The sequence below is a fragment of the Salvelinus sp. IW2-2015 genome, linkage group LG6.2 (assembly GCF_002910315.2).
Source record: "Salvelinus sp. IW2-2015 linkage group LG6.2, ASM291031v2, whole genome shotgun sequence".
In the NCBI taxonomy this organism is placed as follows: Eukaryota; Metazoa; Chordata; class Actinopteri; order Salmoniformes; family Salmonidae; genus Salvelinus; species Salvelinus sp. IW2-2015.
Window position 1 is genome coordinate 8,783,608 of NC_036846.1, and position 7,391 is coordinate 8,790,998.

Sequence of the window (7,391 nt, forward strand, 5' to 3'; positions counted from 1 at the left end):
ACTCCCGGGACTGAAACCAGTCTAATGCAGGTCCAGTGCGACCGGACTGATTCAGTCCTAATGCTATTCCTCAGAGTTGCTCTTCCACGTCAAAGAAGACTTTATGATTACTGTTGCTGCTAATACTTTAAATAGAACCGAAGTTAAGATTCTTGGACAGTGGTGTGGAATGATAACACTATGAGGGAGGGCCCCCTCCCTTGGGTAAACATTAGCTTTGGAGTCACGTGACCTGCATTAGACTTGTTCAGTCCCAGGAGTCACGTGACCTGCATTAGACTTGTTCAGTCCCAGGGAGTCACGTGACCTGCATTAGACTATCCCTTGCATCCAAATTTTTCTACGTTTAACCTTTATTTTTTCTGAACCATTTCAGTGGATTTATTAACAGCTAACCTGTCCACGCCCCTGCTGAGATCTAATTAATAATTCCATCAACAATACATACCAATCTGTCAGTTTAAGCTAGAGCTATCTGTTTATTTTTACTCTATGCTCTATAAATTACTTTGGATAAAGATGCCTTAGTGGAATTGTTTCAGAACATTGATCTTCCTTACCTTTCCAACGAAGAATCAGAATCCCTTGAGAATCCATTTCATTTGACGAACTTGAAGAAGCCCTAACAAAGATGAGGACCATTTTTACATGACTTCTGTTGAAAATGTATCTTTTCCTAATGATGTACTGTAAACTCTGCAATGATTGCAGTACATCCGAAGCCCAATAAAGATCACACTCTAACTGGTAACTATAGACCTCTATGTAATTGTTGTGTTCTGAGGTTAACTTGTATGCTKAAGTTCTATCAGTCCATTTAGAGTCGTATATGACTTCACTAAAGCATCACGATGTTTGTTACATGTTGTTAATGCCGCTAATGACATTAAACCTCCATGTGCCGTTTTCTCCTTGGATGCTGAGAAGGCGTTTGATAGGTTGGTGGGATTTTCTATAGTCTGTATTAGAGCGCTTTCGTTAAGGAACTGAGTTATMAGCACGATTAACGTTTTATATGCAAATCCTTCTGCCATGGTGACCACAGGGGGCAATTGCTCTACGCAATTCCCCATAACCAGAGGCTGTCGCCAAGGATGCCCAATCTCGCCTTTGCTCTTCGCTCTTTCCATCGAACCGCTAGCACAGAACATCAGACCGTRCCAATATAGTTTTAATAATACCTCCCATCACATATCCTTGTTGATGGCACGCGTCTGTACACTGATAATACTGTCTCTTCATTACCATAYACTCTCTACATTTGATGATTTTATCGCCCTYTCAGGGTACAAAATGATAATGTCCTTAAGCTAAGGACTCAGTCCGTCAATGGTACCCAATCACATCTCATTGGTCTCTTTAAATATCTGGGTATCGAGATATTTTCCTACACGACATTAAAGATTCTCCAAGGAATATGTAAGTTAATAATGGTCACAGCTTCCAAACTCTCTACAAGCTAGACTATCCATCATTAAGATGAATATTCTTGCCCGAATTCACTTTTTATATGCAATGAGTCCACTAGCTCCACATAAGAAATACTGGGACAATATCCACTCATTAGTCTCTACATTTGTATGGAAAGGAAAGCGACCTCAAATTAAACTATCTACTATGCAGTGTAACAAGGAAGATGGTGGGCTTTCTCTAACTAACTTTCATTTTGACTTATGGGTTTTTGTGCTACGCCCCCTCTTAACATGGTTTGATCCGAACGCTTTAGTCTCCTGGAGACCTATAGAAGAGAATTTGGCATTACCACCCAGACTTCAGGATATAGTCTATTCTGCAGGAGCATTAAACATGCTAAATTACATTCATTTCCTTCTTCCTCACAACATGACGCTTAGTAGAAAGGTTATCCAACACAATACAGAAGTGGCATTCTCAGTCACCAATTTTCCACAATCCCTTCTTTCTGGGGGTATCCCCTTTTCATTCACTCAATGGGAGGATAGGGGTGTTCATGTTTTGGATGGTCGAGAAATGAACATTACATTATCTGGCAACAGCTCTGTTGGACAGTCCTGCAGTCAGCATGCCAATTGCACGCTCTCTCAAAACTTAAGACATCTGTGGCATTGTGTTGTGTGACAAAACTGCACATTTTAGAGTGGCCTTTTATTGTCCCCAGCACAAGGTCCACCTGTGTAATGATCAYGCTGTTTAATCAGCTTCTTGGTATGACACACCTGTCAGGTGGATGGATTTTCTTGGCAAAGGAGAAATGCTCACCTACAGGGATGTWAACAAATGTGTGCATGTGTGCATAAAATGTGAGAAAAATAAGCTTTTTGTGTGTATGGAAAATGTACATGTTGCGTTTATAATTTTGTTCAGWATATTTAGAGCTGAAGGTTTGCAAGCCTTTAATGATCTTAGGGCAATATTTCAATTACCTGGTTCGTCTTTATTATTTTATCAMCATACCACCACCATTGTCCCTTGGTGCTCATCCCTCCCACAACATAAACTACATGGAATATTAGATAGACACGGTAACAAAGGGTTTGGTTACTGATCTGTATACGGTTCTGTTAGTTGCAGCTTACAAATCAGTAACGAATCAATGGATAAGATAACTATCTACTGACGATATCCATATGGAAGAACTTAGTGGGTTCATCTGAGAATTCCAGTCATTGGCTGATACACAAGGTATACCTTACACCTACATCACAACCCATCCTCTGTGTGCTCTATGTAACCAAGGTGCCTTGGACTCCTTTATGCATGTGTGCTAGGACTCAGAGTGCCCAGGTGTGGATATATGTTGTCTTATCTGATGTACTTGATATCACCAAACTGTTATTACTTAATAATTAATCACKTATCATGTCATGACAGAAAACATGTATAATGTTGTCAGATTTGAAATCAGCTACAAAGATGTTGGCACTGAGATGGCAACCACCACATTCTTTGGCTATGCCCCATTGGATCCACACTTTTGTAGATATCATTTCTTTAGAGCTATCCACTGCTAGGATCCATGGGGCTAGCCAAGCAACAATTGACATTTGGTTATCTGCAGCTGAAACCATCAAATAAGTACTGTAGCATCAAACAAGTACTGTAGGGTGTTTATTTCCCAACAGATTGCCTGTTTATTAGCATGTTCTTCATTTGTAAATGTTCTGTCTCATGTGCAAAAGGRTACCCAGCTGATTCTATCACAATTGTTGGATTTTGTATTTAATTTCATGGAAATCAGGTTGGGTGGGTTGGGGTGGTCACCAGGAGGGGTTGGGGGTGGGTTGATGCAGCTCGGGTGGACAATATTATGTGTATAGCCTATGTGGTCTATTGTAGTTGTATATACCTACAGTACCTACCTGCTTTTTGTTATTGTCTGTGTTCCTTTGAAAATAAGTAAAAAGTTGATTAAAAAAACACACTGCCTTAATCCCTGGTGCATTTTATTCSGGCTGGGAATGTGAACTAACTTGGGCCTCAATTCAATCATTTTCAGATAAAGTAAATCCACAGAAGATTCAGTCAGGAGGAAACTGTCAGGATGAATCTGAAGCTGTAAGGACAGGTGCGATTTTGAGTCAATATCCAATGATATACCCAACACCGTTATGGTGCACCTCAAGGCTCAGTTTTKCCCCCCTTATTTTTTCTATGTTCAACTATCTCTAATTAACGAAGATTCACATGTTCATTTGTATGCTGATGATACAGTTCTCTTTGCATCAAGTTCAAATATTTCACAGCTATAAGCATAACACAGTAGATCAATGTTTCTGCAGCCAATCTTACTTGTGGTAGAACATTTGTTGAACATGTCCTTATTGGGAGGGGTCAATTCCTCAACATTGTCTGTACAATAGGAACCTTGATTAATAGGCCTACATTTCYTGCCAGTACAGGAAGTCATTTAGTGAGGCACTAAGGTAGATTCATGGAGAGGAAACAGTGAAGCAGTGCAGACCATTTTTTAAATSACTGTAAAATGAGACGACTTGTGAAAGGAGTGTAAGATTTCTTTGAAAGATGGGGGGATTTCTGTCCTCAAGAGATAAGGTATAAGTCTTACAGTAGCCCCAACTTTCTGCTGTGTTTTCATGCATCACTGGTCTCTTTCMATGGTCACTGATGTATTGCAGATAATGTGTGATAACAGTAGTAAATAAGTAAAATCTTGCAAGGTGTCTTGTTCATTTTGAAGGGTGTTAAGTGAATGTTTCCTGGTCAGTTCAATGTACTTGGTTACTAGTTTCCTATTGAACATCTGGTTGACACGCTGCGCCACCGCATGGCAAGATGACCCACTGACCTAGACCTACCCTTGGCACTGGCTGCAGGCAGCTACTTGCCAGCATTTGAGTTGCCACTTGAGTTTCAAAGTGGAAAACCAACTCTCTGGTCTGCAGATAGGAACCCAGAGAATGATGCTGTCCAAACAGACGGCCTGGATAAGTCTCCATCACTATGTTAAGGTAATTGAGAATAAAGAAATGCCACATTTTCCCTGGTGTATGTTTCACCTTATCTGTTATGGCAACATCTTAATTCAACTTTCTAAAGCTGCTGTATTTTTTTATTGTCTTATATTATGTCTCCTCCATGGATGTAGAAGAATTTGACTTTATAGCTGATTGTGAGGCCTAGGGAATAAACTGCTGGATTCGGTTGTCGTACAGTGATTTATCAAAAGTGTTAGTTTTAACACAAGAATGCAACAGCACAAGTACACTGACGTTTTGGATTGTAAGATAATATTATACCGGATAGCAAATGTGTAATTTACAGTAGCTGTCCGGAGAATTAAAATGAATTCTGAAATGCATAGAATTATGAAAATAACTATTATTTACCATGGTACTATTGTTGAGGCAAACTGACACAGTGGAATGTGCGGGGTATATTGTATGTGGTGTCAAAAATATGTCAAAATTCCAAGACAAAGATCTCTCTTCAAATTCACCTCCTATTCTATTTCATAGAAGGTCAAAAGTTAATCCCAGGGATAGGGATGAGGTAAATATCAGGCACTTAAATTGATTTACCTTTTTCCCCTAMAGAGACCTCTGACTGGTCACATGAACATCTCTGAGCATCGCTCCAGTGCAATTTGGATTTAGTCTTACTAACTCAACAAAAGTATGTTTGTTGATTTTTGTTGTGAATCATGRACATGTTACCCTCTGTCTTCGACCTTGTATTTTTCAATCTGTGCTACTCGGCCGAGGAGATTCTCTCTCCCTTAGCCTGCCGCCCTTACTATGTTTGTCCTTGACATTTGGGGAGGCTGTGAGGTTTTTCATGTACTCCTGAGAGAATTCCACACACCTTTAAACTATAAAGCAGAGACGTCGGCCAGAGACAAGGCTCAACAAAGCAAACGCGATGCCTCAAAACTCAATGGGATGTCTGTATACAGTAAGGCAGAGTCATTCAAAGGTCATGGCAGTAAGTTATTCCAATGTACATGATAAGACTTGGTGAGATTGATAACGACATTCATAGGGCCCTAATAAATTACATTCAAGGTGAGGATCTGCACTCACACATGGTCACTGAGAGCGACTAACCAGGTTGGCATGTATAATATTCATGGTATTCGCTTCTCTCTTTATCTCTTTATATCATCACAATGGAACTGTTGTAAGAGTGGCAGAAAGCAATAAATCCTCTATAATAATGGACGAGGCCCTGCTGACTGCGTTTTACCACTTTTTGGCTTCCATTCATAGTGTGGCAGTGTTTCCTGTCATTGTGTGCCAGGAAAACGCAGGCCTCTTGGCTGCTCTCAAATGTCCTGCCCCTCTTACAGGACGTTTGAGAGCAGCCCCCCTCACACAATCTAAGTGGAGTACTTCGTACCACCAACTACATTACCAGAGAAACAACAATCTCTTGAACAGTCTTAACCAAGTGTGTTCTTCTGTCACGGAAAGGCTATGTTGTGGGGGAAGTTCAATGGCTAAAAAGAAAAACAACTCAGGACAACAGCAGTCCACTTTCCTTAAAGTGCCTTCATGAGGAAATATCTCATTGATGCACCTCATCAATGGAGTGGCCAGACTGCTGACTCAGTACTTTGGACGGGTCTACATGGTTTGGGCATTCAGCTGGATTCAGGACTTGTGCCTGGCCTGCACAGTCTGGGTATTCAGTTGGATTCAGGACTTGTGCCTGGCTTGCATGGTCTGGGTGTTCAGTTGGATTCAGGACTTGTGCCTGGCTTGCATGGTCTGGGTGTTCAGTTGGATTCTCTCAGAAACTGAGAGTTTCATCTCAGAAGCCAATGAACGAGAGTTTGGGAAAACCATCAGAGCCCACTAAATCTTCATGGGACATAATATCTGCCAGAGTATTCCCAATTATTGGACCACATTTGTATGATTGCATCACTGTGGTCAATGTACAACTACATTTTCTAAGAAGTAAACCACAAAGGCTATTTTTAAACTATTTTCTCAGATGTCTACATTGAGTATCTTCTACAGAGTTACAATCCAATGAACGTATAGTCAAGCAGGTCACCGCAGTTCCCAGGCCACCACACAGTATTGATTAGATTGGTACAATTTACACATACAGGCATTTATTTAGTTGTTCACTGTGCATTGATTATCATAGTAGGTATACTCTAACACATAGCCAGGAAGAGTAGGGAGTGTAACCAAACTCAATGTGGTATTTGCCCCCTAACTCAAGATAACAACATCAAGTACCATCATTTAGTGCAATCAGTTAACCTTGGAGACACTTCCATTACATGCTAGAGAAATTATGGAGGATCTAAACTGTGACAAATTGATACAGTATCTGTACATTTCTGCATCTTAATGTACAACTGACCAGATAATGACTTCGCTGACCCTCTTCCACAAAGACGGGAACTGTGAGAGGAAAATATGGTGCTATAAATCTTTTGATCTGGTTTATAAAAATACCTGAATGGACTCCAAGATGTACTTGTACAAAAAAGCATTAATGGATCCCAGTAATTGTGTAGTAACACAGACTGTGTGCATTTCTGTCTCATCCAGAACAGTTCTAACTCTGGCATTATTCACACTGAAGCCAAGGCATTTAATAAATTACTTTTCCAAATGGTTCAAAACACTGCTTTCTACCTCGAGATGTCCCCTAAGACACTTTTAAGTATCAGCATGTATTTTATATCTCAAAGGGCTGAAATCAAATAAGAGGAAGATGTGGTGTCCAAAGAAAGCAGATTGTCCAGGTGGAATATGAACCAGGTTTGGAGTTTGGAGGCTCTTCACAAGAATCTCACCATTGAATTTAATAGCCTGAAAATATTCAGGCTAAGCCGCCTTGACTAACCTGCTGAACTTCAACACACTCCCCGGCAAACCTCTTACTTGCTCATTGCCGTTAGGGAGCTATTTGATAATTACTCTATGAACTGC